The sequence below is a fragment of the Drosophila albomicans genome, chromosome 2L, assembly GCF_009650485.2.
Source record: "Drosophila albomicans strain 15112-1751.03 chromosome 2L, ASM965048v2, whole genome shotgun sequence".
Lineage (NCBI taxonomy): Eukaryota > Metazoa > Arthropoda > Insecta > Diptera > Drosophilidae > Drosophila > Drosophila albomicans.
The window spans coordinates 19,362,684-19,379,927 of NC_047628.2; the positions used below are offsets into that span (position 1 = coordinate 19,362,684).

Sequence of the window (17,244 nt, forward strand, 5' to 3'; positions counted from 1 at the left end):
TTATTCATTTATTGAAAAACTACAAAATACTTATAAAATATAAATATATTATTTATATATCTTAGTATTTTAAAATTCTACTAAACCGTGCAACAATTTAAATTTATATATCACATAATGTTAAGAGAGTTTAAGAAAAAAGGTTGCAAAAGGGAAAAGTAAATATAATAAAAGCAACGTTTATTTCAATTCACCCGCATAGAACGTTTTTTCCTTTACAGAAAAAAAGTAGCAATTGTTTGTAAAATCTAATTGTGAAATATGAGTATGAAGCAGGAAGCATGTGCGGAAGCAAACAACAAAAGCGAAGCAAAATATTTTGCCTTCAGTTTGAATCCTTGCGTTGGGTGCAAACATAAAAAATAATTGGGTAAATTTAAATGTGTTCTATACTATTTTGTGTGCGACAAATGGCGCAAAGCGAGGCGACAGCAGCAAATTAGTACGCCACAAATTTACAGCAAAAATCAACACACACACACACACAGATACACTTATACACACGCCAAGAAGCCGTTATTGTAGCACTGCCTTTTTCCCACAAAAGTTGGCAACAAATTTGCGCGCCGTATCTCGAGTGCTGTTTTCTGCTCACCAGCTATCTCACTTTATTCCCTTCCCTCTCTACTCCTTATGGTCTTCCTCTTGCACATTTCTCAAGTGCGGCTCGCACTCGACAATTTCCATTCTCGATTTTTGCTTTTATTTTGATTTGGCGTTGGAAGCTTATTGAAAATCTTTGCGCCATAATTTTCAGCAGAGTTTGTAATTTTTGGCTACAGTTTTTACGCCAATCGCAGTGCAGAATGAAATATTCGATAATAGTCTTTTTTATACTCGCTACCCATTGGGTAGAAGGGTATTATAACTTTGTGAATGTAGGAAGTGTAAGTAACAGGCAGAAGAAGGCAACTCCGAGATACCTTGTCTGAAAATTTGATATATTTTCTACTCAATGGTATATTTTGTACTTCATTGCATATTGTGTACTCTTTGGTAAATTTTAATGCATTACTTTATCAATATACCACAAATAGTCTTCCGCATATTTTAGTATTTTTTGCGGTATTATATTAGATATACAAAATATATTCTTCGATATGTTTTAGTTTCTTTGCTGTATATTAATTTGGTATATTTCAAGAATAATACTGCACTTATTCTTATTCATAATGGATAGCAGGTATCTTAAAGTCGAGCACACTCAACTGTACCTTTCGTACTTGTTTTGCCTTGACCACATAAAACTTGTGCAGCATATGTCAAGTACATTTTTAAGGTCAATTTCTTTTCATAAATTTATAATATACATACTTCGCATTTTGTTTGCCTGGGAAAGGGTGAAAGAGCTTGAATTTGCATAAAGAATAAATAATTTATTTTTATTAAGCATTTCACTTCCGCATTTTCCCTATTGACATTGCACGCATCATTTGGATAAACACACAAAAATTTGTTGTCTTGCGAGATATGCTATAAAATATAGTATACAAATGCTGATGGTAATGCTGTAGACGATGATCGTGATCGTGATCGTGATCGTGATCTCGATCGCGATGACGATCTTCGGCAGATGTGCCTCGAAGAGTAGCCACGATATTTATGATGGCCATTCGCATAATAATGAGTAATTCTCTGTGTTCGTTTAATCTTTTGATTTGTAGCGCCAATTTGGTGCGTCAAGTAATAGAATTATTTCAGCGTGTGTGTTTCTTAGACAGCATGGATAACGCGTCGTATACGCAATATTGTGCTATTAATTTTCAAGTAATTAAAATGCCTTTAAATAACTGCAAAATAATGAGCCGAGCACAACGTACACATATAATTTGTTGCTGCACATTTAGTTTGCAATTTCGCTTGCCAACAATTTAAACAAAAATCTCGACGAAAAAAAAACTGAGCAAAATGAAAAAAGAAAAAAAACTGAAACCGAAATGAAAAAGCGAAAAAAGAAAATTCAAAGCGCTCGTCGCTGTGTCAATTGCGTCATGCTGCAATTTGGCTGGGAAACTGTGCCAAGTTTTCAAACATAAATAAAAGTTATATAAAAAGACATACATACAGACGTATGTATATACGTATGTATATAGATAGAAAAGATACATAGTCGTTCATCAGCGACAAACAATTAATGCAATAAGTCAAAAGCCAAATTGTAAATTTACAAATCTCGTTTAAAAATAAACTGTGAATTTAATTTCGAGCAAATCAAACAGAATAAAAGATAAACCAAGACAACAAAAAAATGCAGTGCAATGTTAAGTGTTAAATGAAAAGTGAAATGCTCGGGTCTGGGGCATGCCACATAGCGGGGACTAGTACTGGGGGGCGGCTACTTAATGTCGAATGTGCTCTCAAGCATTTGGCAGTAATTGCTCAAGAGAAAAATGTCATAATTAGCGCACAGCCAAAATAAAGTAAAACCAAAACCAAAAGTAAAAGCAACAATAGAAACGACAAGCAAACGACAAACAAAAGACAAACAAAAAGTAAAAAAAAGAAATGAAAACAAGATAAGATGAAATAAATGTTAAACACAACGCAGCTTTTATACTTCTAAAGGCAACAATGTTGAGCAGCAAAGTTGAAAGCAGAAGCCACAAAAGGTAAAACAAATTGAAAAATTGCGAATTGTTGTGGCAATGTTTTGTGAGAGAGAAAACCTAGGATACATTTTAGATGCTATCTACAAAATACAATTATATGCGGCGATTTCTTTGGCTAATTTTTGTTTTCGCTTAGTTAAACTTTAAGAAAAAATATTCTGAAAGTTTTCAGTGAAAATAGATGTGAAATATCTCTTTAATGTGTCTTATCATTTAAAATTGAAATTTATTTTTAGTCGTAAATTTACTATAAATTTTTTAATTGTATTTTTAAAGTGATAATAGAATATTTGATCAAATTATCTTTTATTGGACTTCAATACTAAAGAGTTAAGAACAATTTAAAATAATTGCGTTGATAAGAATTTATTTTTATGCACTCAAAATAATTTAAAGATATGCTTTATCAAAATATGGTATTTTTAAAAGCACTTTATTTAAGTCTTCAATTTATAACGAAGACTATTATACAATAAGTTTGAAATGTGTTTAATAAATTATTAATTGAAATAGAATTTTTCTTTAATATCATCAATTTTTCGGCTTTTCGCTTAGCAGAAGAAAAAAAGGGTTTTAAAATATCAAAACTGAGTTGACGCTTTAAATGCTTATAAAAATTGTTTTACAAATAGTATATATAGAACATTTTTAATTAAAATATGGTATGCTAATATCACACATATTCTTAATCTAAATTCCAATAGCAATATACTAATATATATATCACAAAACTTTCTGTTTAAAAATGTTTTTGCTGTAGCAAGACGTAGTTGAAGCTTTAACTGTTTATAAACGCTATTCTACAATAAATTTAAAATTTATTGGAAATTATTAATTAAAATATGTTATCATAATGTTGCAAATACTGTTTATCTAAATTCCAATATCAATATACTGCAATGTCACAACATTTTTGGCCTTCTTCACTTCGCACAAGATAAAAATGTTTTTGCTATAGCAAAACGTAGTTGAAGCTTTAACTGCTTATAAAGACTATTCTACAATAAATTTAAAATGTATTTATTAAATTCTTAATTCTACTAAAATATTATAAAATTTATTTCACTTCGCACAAGATAGCAAAACTTAGTTGAAGCTTTAACTGCTTTGCTTGTTTAAAATCTCCCTTAAGAGCTTTCAAATCCCCGGCATTATTCTATTTATACTTTCTTTACTTTTTGCAAAGTGTATAAAACACTTAGCTGCAAAAGTTTTTTGTGTTTTTTTTTTTTTGCGTAGTCCGCACTGCGTGTTGTCTCCAATGGGCACTTTGGCTTTTCGCTGACTTTTGCTGCAGTTTGTCCACAAGATCCCCTGCAGTTTGTTAATTACCTACGCCTGTCATTGCAGCCAGCGGAAGTGCATCAGCGAGGACAACGACAACGACAACGGCAAGAAGAATGAGAACGAGCACAACAAAAATAAGAACGATTCATAGCACGTTCTTTTTAATATTAATAATTATTTCGCATGCAGAGACAAGAGACATGAGAGACACACACAGTGGCTGCATCACTTTTACATGACTGCCCAGTGTCCACTTCTACTCTTCGTCTTCACTTCCCCTCCCCGCTTTGATGATTTCCTCTCTCTCTCGCATTAGTATCCGGGCAACGACAACGGAGACAACAACAACAACAACCACAACAATCACAACAACGAGCAACGATGTTGACGCAAATCGAATATGCCAACAGCCAACGTTCAGTTTGTTGCTCCTCGAGACTCGAGACTTGTGGTATCATCATTTCACATGAATACGTTGTTGTTGTTATTATTGTTGTTCTTTTCACTGATGCTGCACACAGCTTGACACATTTAGATTTTCAGTTTTCACAAAATGCAAAAAGCAACGAAAGACAAACTCGTTGATTTTAATAAGCCTTCAGGTGCAGCTGCAAATGAGCCATGCATTATTTGTCTTCCGTCCGTCTCCCTGTCCGTCTCCTTTATTTTCTCTATTTTCTTGCTCACATAATTGCGGGTTTCTTCTGCAGACCAAATCAGCAGTTTTAACAAAAATAGCCAAAGCACAAAAAAAAACAGAAGAGAAAACAAAAATATGAATACACTCGTATAATATTCACAATCTGTTGCCAGATTTGTCCTTCTATATGTTTCGATTATGTAAATCTTTCTTTCTGCCCTTGAATTATTTTTACATCGACATTTCAATATGAAATGCGTTTTGTGCGACACAATTTCCGGCAATACTCGCAATCATTTTAATTAGTTGCATTAATTTTAATTAGTTTTGGTTTTTATAATGGAATTTGAGAACTTTTGCCGAAGAACAGCTGTCTGCTTATGAGTCTTTCTATAACTCATGAAACTTTGTTGCAAGTTTCTGCTCTCAGTGCTTCATTTCTCAATTCAGAGATGATTATTTTATGAGTTCTTTTGCGGGTTCATAAGCAAGTTTTAGTATAGCTAATTTTTCAAACAATTTACTCAGAATGTTGCCTCAGGTTACTTAGGATAATGTTTGAAAAAATTAGGCCATTTTGTGTAATTGTAGCAGATTTGTCTTTGCCTTACCCTAAAATTACGTATACGTAACAACACACTATTCATTGCAAACGTACACGCACATTAATGAGTATTTCACTAAATACTTCATTTAGACAAGATGATTTAAAATTCTAATACATTAAAAATATATAATATTTAGACAAGACAATTATTTAATATTCGAACATATTTATAACATAAAATTACTTATACATAATGCATTAAACCAAGTTAAGTTCTTTAGTATTATATAAGTACTGGCTTATTATTAATTAAAAATAAGTTACAAATTAATATAGCCCAACACATTTACTTAAAAGCCTTTTAAATAAAGGTAATATTACGTATACGTAACTTTAAAAATTTAAGAAATTTTAAATTGATTTGGTAAAGCTTTTTTTATTTTTAATCATTCAAGAATACTAATTTTAGTGCATTCAAGATTGGTTTTAGTCAACATTATAATATAACGCATTAATAAATTAAACACTAAAGAAATCAACGCTCTAATTGCAGAGATTTCCACCTAAACTAATTTAATTTTCAAATCAAAACTTGGTCACTTCACTGTGCCACACCTTGCTCACTTTGACAATAAAACAATTTGAAAGGAAAGCAACTGATTTCCTCTTTGTCTCTTCGGGATGACTGTCAATCAATTTTGCACTTTGTCAGTGCGACTTTATGGCGGCATTAAATGTAAGAGTAGCATTTACATTTCAAATCAAATATTGTATATCAGCATCAGCAGCTGTAGCTTTAACCAAATATCCAGACTGTTTCACGGCTCACGAGGCTGTCTGCTTTGCATGCCCCTCATCAAAGCTGTCTCCACTATACTTGCTTTCTCATCTCCCCCACTCTTATGCGCCGCTCTCAAAAGGCGCATAAATCTTGAAAAATAATTCAAAAATTCGGAGCAAGCTTAAAGTCTAAGTCGCTGGCTCAACTTTAACCCACTGTAGGACTGCCAGCGAAGCAATAACTGCAGAAAAAACAAAGAGTAATGCACGGCAACAACGTTGATAGACGAGCAGATGCGCTTTAGGAAAATGTTCTACCCTATAAGTTAATGATTTATAAGCATAGAACAAGTTGTTGTCAAACTAATGTATTAGCACTTAGTTTAAATTATTTTCACTTAACAGCCACTCTATAATTAGAAGACAAATCATTTGAATGGCCTATATTCCTAATGATTTATTGCAAACTTTTAACTTGTTGCCTTTGAAAATCTTGTGCTACCATTCCACATAGCAACCTTATTACTTTAAGGCTTTTTCACTTAAGGTTCACTCTATGTTGAGTAGCTTATTATTATTATTTGCTTAGTAACATAATTTTATAATGATTAATTGATAAATTGCAAGTAGTTGCCGTTGAAAGCCTTTCACAAAATTACTTGGAATACCAACCTTTTTTTTTGAGTATTTGTGACTTTATTATTGTGACTATATTAAAAGTTAATGTCCGTTTAGTGGCATATATATATTACATAATAGTTGCATTACTACAAATCGAGTAAAGCAAAGAAAAATATTGTTCCACCCACACTTATTTTTTTAGCTTTGCTTATTTTTGTCAATCCATATTGTGGCCGTTAAGCGAGACTGTCTGACATACCCTGCTTGAGCTCTGCTCCACTTGCAGAGTATGTCAACATTGAGCAAACTCAAACCTGGCATTATCCTTAAGTTCTCGCTCGCCTCGTTTGCCTGTCAAGCTAGCTGCCTGCGTCCTTCCGTCTTGCCAAACAGAGGACTTCGGTATCAATGTTTTGATTTGGACAACCTTATCGACCAACAGTTTGTGCGTCCTCTTTTTCTTCTTCTTTTTTTTTAATGCCATTTCTTTCGACATTTTTCGTTAGATGTTTTCGCTTGCCAACGGGGTGAGAGAGAAGAGAAGGGGAAACTCACAGCGGGTTGACTACGAAACTACGAACACAAAAACCACACAAATGCCGCTTGCCTGGCTTTGGGTTCACTCTCTCTCTCTCTTTGTGTGTGCGGTTTGAACAATGTGACAAGCCAAGCCAATACACACACACGCACACACTAACGTATAGAGTTACACACACTATATGCTGTATATAGCCAACAATAGTTTAGCGACTCGAAGTGCCTTTTTTAACCTTTTTTCGTTTTGTTACAAATATTTGGCAATAATATATTTGCTTTGCTTGTTCGCCTGCCTGCGCGTTGAATAAAAAGAAAATAAATAAAAATACGCACATGAACGCACACACACACACACGCAGAGAGGAAGAGACAATCATATGCATGTGTTGTGTATTAATATAAATAAATACAAAAAGTAAAAGACGCGACAACAAAGTTGCGCCAAGTACAAAACTTTGTCCATATTCTTATGCTTCGTATCAACTAAAGTTGCCTCCTCTCTCCCCTTTGCTGTACAGTCTGTCTTACGCCTGTTTGTCTGCCTGGGCCAATACAGTTTCCGCTGTCTCTGCCTTTGCTGCTGCTTCTTCTATTTTCAGCATTTTATTGTTTTTTTCGCGCTGAATGCTCGAGACGCCCACAAGCATTCACCTTTTTTTTATGAATGAAAATTTTCGCCACTGGCAATAGCAACAACATTGAGATCAACAACAATGTGGATAACAACAATAAGAACAACAAAAGTAAAGGCAAAACATTTCGACGCGTGAAATGTGCAAATGGAAAATCATTTAAAGGCAACACAAAAACCAAAATAACAACAGCAACAACAACAACAGCAACAACAACAACTACTAAAAGAATACTAAAAACGTGGCCAACGTTAAATTGTAGCCAAAGAAACGTCAATTTCTAGCCGCAATTCTCAGTGCAATCCCCTTTTGGCCCCTTAATCACCTTCCCACAAATGTGTTGATTTGCTTGCACCTGCAGCGAGAATAACAACAACAACAACAACTAGGGGTCAAGCTGTAGTGTGAGATAGATAGACTAAGAGAGAATGAGATAGCTAGAGGGAATAACAAAGTAGCTGAGACATTTTATGAATTACTGCTGCAAAGCGAAAATTTGTGTTTGCTGCGATATAAATGGGATTTAAAAAAAAACCAAAACGACATAGTATAATATACGATATACGATAATATACATAAATTATACGAAAATAGTGTTTTCTAATTGGGTAAAACTTACAGAACGTCACGAAAAGATTCCTAAATAATTAGAATAACTTAGAAAACATTTCAAATAATTTAAAATCTAAATTTATTTACAAAATTTACATTATTTGGATATATTGAGACATATTTTTAATAGCTTGCAATAATATTTTTTAATACATGTAAAGTATAGTATCGATTATGAGTAAATTTAAGCAAAATTTTTATTTTTGATAGGCTGTTAAATCTTGGGCAAATTGAAAAGAGCTTCGATATTTTCATTAAATATCAGACAATCATTGCCTTTTCATAATTCCTGGGTGATTTGAGACAATCTCATTGTTCCAAGAGCCTCACCAAAGAGCCATGAAATGATTCCACCCATTGAGAGAATCGAATGGTCAATGTGAACAAGAGTCTCAAATAGGTTTATAAAGTTCTTAACTTCTTAAAATTACAATTACTGCTTAGGATTTATTTAAAATCGTTTTATTTAAATATGTAAATAAAAAGATTGTAAAAAAATTCAAAATGTACTATATAAAAGTTGTAATTCATTTTTTGGCTAGAGTTAATTGTAACGAATTTTGTAAAACTTGTAATTGTAAAGTTTAATTCAAAGTTTCCCTTGAACTTTAACCATGCGGTTTATTGTTTCAACCCGCGTGAAAGTCGAAAACATAAAAGGTTATTTGTTTCAACCCACGTTTAAGTAAAGTATGCAAAACGTTATTGTAATTTGCAACTGACATTTGATATTTCTTAAAATTCGCTGTGATTTCTATAGAATTGTTTTGTTAACCAGAAATCAATATTTGTATTTTGTGTCAATGGAAGCTCAAAAATACAAACCAATCAAGTATGCTTTGACTTAGCTCAATTAAGCAGAGTTATTAGTCGTCTTTTGTTGGGGCTAATTTCTGTAAGCATTGTATAATTTAAAATCATATTCGTGAGTCCGCAATCCAACAGCTTAAAGGGAATTTCTGTACTTTCAAATTGGCTGGAATCTGTCGAAATGAACCACAGCCAAAAATGTGATTTACCAACAGAGAGAAAGAGAGTTCATTTACTCTTTGCCCCCCTCGTTTGAGGACTATATTCCTGTGGCTGTTTGTTGTTGTTGTTGGCGTGATGCTTGTTCCTTTTGTGGTCTCATTTAATTTTCGTTATGCCGCAACGGCAGAAGTAGAAGTAGAAGCAGAAACGGAGGCAGCTTTGCTTTTGTCTTAATTTCTAGTGATAAGCCCAAGCGGCATTCACCCACAACTCGTCAGCTTGCAACACGTTCGATGCGAACATGTTGCAGAGCGAACATGTTGCAAGCGTTTCGGGCTGGCGCCCTGTTTAACGTTTAGTCTCGGTGTTTTCAGTTTGTTGTCGTCGCTCATACGCAACGTTGGCCGCGGCTAAAAAGCAAAGCGCAGCAAAGTGTCCACACAAAAACACTTTTGCAATTGTTTTCTGTTACAAATTTTTGTCAGTTCGTTGTCGCTTCCTCTCGCCCCCGACTCCGCTTCGTGCGTGTGCGTGTGACAGTGTGTGTGTGTGTGTGTGTGAAAACGAAAATTATCAACTTAATAAAAAATTTCGAAAATGCATATGCAAACAACAAGCAACTTGCCACTTGGGCGTATTTTTAAACAGTTTTTCTAATTAAAATCAAATTGCAACATATATTTTTGTAAAAAAGCAAAAGCAAAAGCAAGAAGAAGGTGAAACAGCAAAACAGCCGCAAAAATATATCAAAATAAAAATATTGTGCTTATAATTGCACAGATTAAATACTCATAAATAGGCTGAGGCCAACAACAAATTAACCAAAACATATCGCTCAGCTCTTCAACGAGAATCTATCTACAAATTCGTCGAGTTCAATTGCCTCAACACAACAAAAAAAAGAGAAAAAATAACCCAATAAAATAGAGAAACGGAATGGTAAGCAAATTATGAACAGAGATATTTGTAAACATTTATGGCATTTGTTGTTGTTTTTGTTGCTGTTGTGGCAGCTGCTCATCAAGTTGCAAGTTTACGAGGCAATAAATGCAATGGATTTGCAACATTATCTTATTTTTATCTTGCCACATTATAAATAGACATGAATATGTTACTATGCCTATTGATAAAGTTTTGTTTTCACTATCTTTCAACTGAGCCCATTGAGCTCTTGTGTGTTATCACTTTACACTTTGATTTAAGTCCAGTGCGGAAATTACTATTCTTTTTTTTTAGTTCTTAAGTTTCTTAATACCAAAACTGCAGCGGGGTCAACAGACCAAATTTGGCCAACGGCAAATTGTAACCTTAGCTGGCACTTTTCACTTTTTCGACTGGGTTCAACTCTCTGCAAAAGTCGCATTGTCGCATAGCCAGCAAAAAAGGTCAACTTGGCTGCGTTGACTAAAATAAACTTCAAATGTTACAATTGCAAATTGTAATTCAAAAGTTTTACGCTCTTTCCAGCCATTCTCAAGTTGTCAAAAAGAAGTGCCAAGTCTTTCTCTTTCGTAATGCCTTAAGACATTCAGCTGCCAAATGCAAATTTTGACCTTATGCTCGATCTGGAGCATCTTAGAAATACATTAAAAATAATCTATTGACTATAAATGAATAGTTTTACATTGATGAAACTTTTCGCAATGAGTTCAAGTTTCGCTCTGCAAAGTTTGACGCACATTTGCTGGCCCACAAAACTGATTAATTAGCTTCGTTTTGACCAAAAATTTGCCACATTGCAGTCGAGTTTCTCAATAGAGAATAGAGAACGAGAACAACGAGCTCATGTGGCAACGAATTAGGTGAAATTAGAGTGCTAAATTTGATTAGACAGCAAAGTTTTGTGCGGAGGCGTTTATTGTGAAGCAGAGTTTAGTTTTGTATGCTTGTTTTTGACATTTAGGCAGCCAATTGTTTGTTCTATTTTGGCAAATTTGTTGAATGCAAATTGTTTTCAATCCTTGCACAAATTCGCATTGTTGCTGAAATGTTTGCTGAATTTGCTAATACATAATGGGTCAATCAATAAAGTTTCTTAAACTAAAATTAATAAAGTTTACTTACAAATTATATTGCAATAATTTTTGTACAAATTTTTAAGCAATTATTGAGCTTGTAAAATATGAAAAGCGCCAACAAAAAAAATTAAATTATTAATTGCTGTTAGGCAGTTATCATAATAAGCTAATATCTAAAAATATTGTCATTAGGTACTACTGAAGTAATTAAATTTTATTGCAAAATTTTTTTTTAATTATTGAACTTGTAAAATATGAAACTTTTCTAAGAAAAGAAACTATTTAAATATTAAATAATGAAAAAAACTCCCTGCAATTTTCTATAGATTTTAGGCAGTTATACTATCAAAACATAATAACACATTATGCAAAAGTAAATCCATGAAATTCTCACATATTGCCATAAAGTTTATGAGTTTCAACTAAAGTAAGCTGGTAAATTCTATTGCAAGAATTTTCACATTTCACACTTTTAAAGCAATTATTGAGCTTTTGAAACAGAAAAACTATTTAAATTTTAAAATAATAAAAAATTCATTTCCAGCAATATTTTAGGGATTTAAAGCAGCGATAATATTAAAATATAATCAACTAATATTCAAAATATAAATCCATAAATTTATTTTAGATTTTAAATCGTTTATCACTGCCAATTATTTTTAAGCTAATATTCAAAAAATAAATCCATAAAATTCTCACCTATTGCCATAATATTTATGAGTTTCGAATAAATTATTTTTGCTCGCAATTAAACACAATTGAATATAATTTTTCAACTTTAGCTGCGCTGAATATTCGAAAGATATTTCTTGTACAATAGAAAAGCGAATTAATTGTATTTTGATTTACGCTCAACGATTTGCTGGCATTCACAAATTGTTTAGCTAACTGTTTGTTGTTATTATTGTTGCTGTTGCTGCTGTGTTTATTTATTTATTTATATTTTACAAAACTAAAATTTAGCTAGGCGTTTAATTTATTTTACTGTATCGCACTTTATGACCAAATTAAAGTCAAATGTCGCAGTAATTTATTTTCCCTCACTCTCTAGGTTTGTGTTTTTTTTTCGTTGGTTGGGCTGCCACATTTTTGGGGTTTTTCTGTGACAGCGTGAACCATAAAATTGAAATGAGTAGCACACACACACACACACTCGTAAAGTTTGCTATTCATGTTTAAAGTCCAGATGAATGAGATGAATTTGAATGTGAATTTGTTCTTTTTTTTCGGATGTTGTTGCCATCAATGATGCAAAGTCACCGACGGCAATTTATGAGCTATTTATTGATGGCTCCCAAATGTGGCGAATGCGTTGAAAATGAGCCTTGATTATGCATAATACAGTGGAGAAGGAGGAGGAGGAGGAGGCGTGGCTGATGCTGAAACAATTCGCAATGCACGTGCTTATCTCATTTATCTTTTATCTCTGTTTTTGATCCACTCTCTGCCTCAGTGTCCCCCCTCGGCCTGTGCAAATAAATGGCACTAATGTCACACTGATGAGTATTAATTGAGTACAGCTTGCACACTCGCTCACTCTCACACGAATACACTCAAACTTATGGCTTGGGAGGTCATAAATCTAACAAACACCCCTCACACACACTCACACACACACACATACAGACATAGTTGATACACTGCGAACACTGAGCAAAAGTTGAGCCTTTGCTGAATTTGCCTACATTTTGTGGCAAATGAAGGAAAACTAAGTTTCCAACCACAATGCTCGAACAGCAGATGCGCTATAATTGCTTTTCACTTTTTTTTGTAACACAATTATAAATCAAGCGAGGCAACAACTTTTGCAGAAAAACCAAAATTTATGCTAGGCGAGAAGTCAAAACAATCGCATAAATTGCAAATAAATTCAAGAGAAATTTCAATAACTGAAATAATTAGTTGCTCCAAAATATGTTGAAAAGAACAAATAAATATAACGAATGTTGTTCAATAATTAGCTCTAAATTATGGTGAAAAAAAATATGTTTAAGGAATTGAATAATTGGTAGCTCTAAAATATGTTGAATAGAACCAATAAATACATTAAATGCTTAAAGAATTGATTAAAATAGGTTGAAATGAAATAAATATAACAATGTTTAAGGAATTGAATAATTAGATGATCTAAAAAATGTTAAATAGACCAAAATTTTAAAAAAGGTTTAAAAAAGAAGAATATAAAAAGAATTAACTAAACTGAAATAAAGTTTAGTAATGATGAAAATTTATTATTATTATTTTAAAATATATTTCAAAGAACTCATAAATGTTAAAATAATAAAATTAAACCTTTAATTAATAAGAATAGATATATAAAATAACAAATGAAAAATTGGTTGCTTCAAAAAGAACTTAAAATATAAAGAAAGAAATAATATATAAAAAAATAAAAATAAAGAAAAATATTTTCAATTTGAAAATAATTCCAAAATAAATGTATTCCAATATCAAACATAATTTATGCAATTTTTGTGCTCTTAAATGTTCAATCCCTCCTTTACTATAATGAATATTGTTTTGAACTTTAACTATATCTACCTTTATAGTTCTACCAACTCTTGATAAATAAAAACAAAAATTTAATTAAAAATGTAGTTTTTAACAAACTACTACTAAACATTTTTGTGAAAATATTTATCAAAACTTTTCATTTTTAAACATAAAATTTATTGCACCACTTTCAAATTGTAGTTTCATTTAGATAGGCATCAAAATATTTATGCACATATTTCCAGTAATAACTTTTGTCCAAAAACTGTAAGAAGTTAAAGTTAATAACTGGGCACGAAAAAAGGAAAAGATTGCCCTATATCATATTTACCCCATGCCGAGTGTGAAACAATGAAAGGCAACGAAGCATCGAACGAGGCTCGTGAGTGGACTGTGTTCATGTTTTTGGTTTTCTGACTTATGTTGACCATATGTGTGTGTGTGTGTGAGTGTGTGCAATGCAGGGCGCTGTGTGTATGTGATTGTGCGGTTGTAGGTGTGCCTGGCATGTGGTATGTCCTGGCCATTGTGCTTTGTGCTGACTGTTCCCTCAATTAAGCTAGAGGCGTATATACATAAGAGTCCACTGCTCTCTCTTTCACTCCTGCTCTTTACCAAAGTCGCTCTCTCTCTCTTTCTTTCTCTCTGTGCATTTTCTAGGCAGCCCTGCCGCAAACAATTAGTGCAAGCGATACAATAACAACAACAAGCATACACTCACATGTGTGTTATCGTATTCTCTGTCTGTGTGTGTGTGTGTGTGTGTGTGTGTGCATTGCGTGTGTGTGTGTTTAAACAGTTGGCGTCAAAATTATAATTAAAACGTGCATCAAAGTCATAACGGCAGCGCAGCATGTCACAATTTTGTGTCGTTCTTGTTGCCGTCCTCGTTATTGTTCTTGTTGTTGTTGTTGTTGCTACTGCTGCCTACGGCAACAGTTTTATTTTATTTCATTTCATGTTTTTTTTTTTGTGATTTATCGAGCCCTGCCACTTGACACTGCGTCCTTGTAACTTAATTGAATTTTTATTGCCAAGTTTGCATAATGTGCGCGCGACTATTCGTATCATGAGCCGCCCGCTGAACTTTGCCAGCTTGGCGTATACGTAATGCAGTCAATCGCCACACACACACTATATATTATGCATACGACTCGTCAGCTAAAAAAGAGCTCACACAAAATGCACTCGACCATTATGATGAGATAAGCACAAAAAGTTGATGATCATGATGATGATGATGATGATTATGATAATATTGGTAATAATATTGTGGGCAGCAGGACTTTTAGCAATCAACTAGCGATTTAGTTGAGCTCATGGCAAAAAGTGAAGTGAATATGATAGAAAATGTATTACTATGCAGTCAAATATTGGTTCAGACGCATTCTTGCTTTTACTACATCAATTTTATTTCGAGATAATTAATGTAGCAATTATTCATTTTCTTGTTTAAGCAATTGATTTAAAAATATTCAATTATTGGGAGTTTAAGTGGAGTAATTTATGGTGGAATTTACAAAACATTTTGTGTATTTATTCCAATAATTAATCATAATACTATTGAGCTTTGTCAATTTCAGTTCATTAATTAAAAACCTTTAAAAACGATTTGTATTTCATTGTTATTTAATTTATATAAAAGAGAAGTTTATTTATTTTATTCTTTTTTGTTATATTATTGATTTATGCTTAAAACGACGCTTTTATTTTTTTCTCACTAGTGTTTCACAAAATAAGTGTACACCTTAAATTTTATATATCCTTTAAGCCTTACTATTTAGTAGACTTTCTATCATTAGCGAAGCTTCTACTTCTAATGTGAAGTGTTCTTTTCTTATTTATAATTTGAGTTTAATTTTAAAATACTTCTTGCTTATCACTTTCCGTTTCTTAAACTTTAAATTTATTTAAAAAAAAAAATTAGATTATTTATTTTATTACTTTCAAGCTTTAACGAACACAATTTCATATTGCAATGAGATGAGCTAGAGAGACTGAGGCCTTCAGGCTTCTATTTAAATAAACATTAGTAAGTCATTAGTTAAAAATATTATTATCCGCAAATTTCATATTTCCTATTTGTCAAATTTTGTGTTTAATAAATTGCAAACGTCTTAATTTTAAATACTTCTAATTTGTTCATTTGTAGTGATTACATTTAAAATGGCTTAAGTTCATTAAACGAATAATTATTCGATTACTTTTCAGTTTTGATATAAAGTATACCAATAATTAATTACTACTTCTAGCTTTTAATTTTGTATTTAATATATAGGAAGATTCTTATTGTTTGTCAATAACAACATGTTGAGTTCAATTTATTATCATTGACAAATTTGAAATTTCCTGTTTGTCGAATTTTGTATTTATTAAATTGCAAAAACGTCTTAAATTCAATCACATAACAATTATTCAATTTCTTGTAAACACAATAAGCTGCTACACACACACACTCACACACACACACTTGGTTATTCCATGATTGTTTTGCAGCATTGCGCACAATTCAATATTTTCCATTTTGTTGCCATGAATTTTAGTTCGTTTTTTTTTCTCTCTCTCTCTCTCGCTCTGACTGCAGTTGCTGCGATTTTGTGATAAGCGTGCTGTGCACAAAACTTTGCAACTGTTGTTAGTGTTGTTGCGGCTACTAGTCAGCTTGTCAGTCAAGCAGTCAGTCTGACAGCTAGTCCAGCAGTCAGGCAGTCAAGCAGTCATGCAGTCAGTGAGTCAGTGATTCAGCGAGTCAGTTAGTCCGTTAGTCAACTGCCCGCCGAGGGCATTTTTCAAAATTGCATGCGCCAAGCTGATTTTTCATTCATTGCAGCTTTGGTTTTTACTTGACTTCTTTGTTGCCGTAGTCGTCGTCGTCGTTGGCTCTGTACATGCACTTTTCACATTTTCCATGCTCAGCTCTCGACCTGTGACAGAGACACGCGAACTACTTTTACCCCAACTAATCCCCCATTACTCTCTCCCTTCTCTTCCATCTCCTATATCCCATTGAACCACACGGCACACGTGTCAAAGTTCATTAGAAAAATAAATGTTACTTTTTTCGGATTAAATGTTCAGCGAGGCGCATTTTGCTAAATGGTTTTCGTATATTTCCCTCAGCTTACACATATTGTTGTTATTTTACTTTATTGTATTTTACATGATTGTTTTAATAACTGAAATTGAACTGCAGCAAAAAAAAGAGTTTATGGCATTTGTGTAATCAAATGGATCACAAAAGTTCAATGCATCAGCAAAATTGTGATTTGTTTTGTGAAATATGCAATTCAAATCAAATATTGACATATGGAATAAAATTGCATCGAGTATTTAGGATTAGCAAAATGGCAATTTCAATTCAAGCAAAATGTTCTTTTGAATTGTCAACTAAATTGTTTAGGCATTAATTACATTTTATGACAGCTGTCATTGCTATTATTATTCGGCTTGTCATTTATATGCTTGAATAAATAGTGCAGATTAAACAAACAAATCT

General features: G+C 32.7%; 1 protein-coding gene across 2 annotated transcripts in view; it reads left to right on the forward strand.

The window, feature by feature from the left end:
• LOC117564833 (calmodulin-lysine N-methyltransferase) overlaps positions 1–17,244 on the forward strand; it is a 36,708-nt gene that overhangs the window by 5,571 nt on the left and 13,893 nt on the right. The window contains exon 1 of one of the 2 annotated variants that reach the window (XM_034243757.2): positions 9,641–10,176. The exons of the other annotated variant lie outside the window; for it this stretch is intronic. The gene's annotated coding sequence lies outside the window, so the exon portion shown is untranslated. Of the gene's footprint in view, positions 1–9,640; positions 10,177–17,244 lie in introns of those variants that run through there. 2 annotated transcript variants of the gene reach the window in all.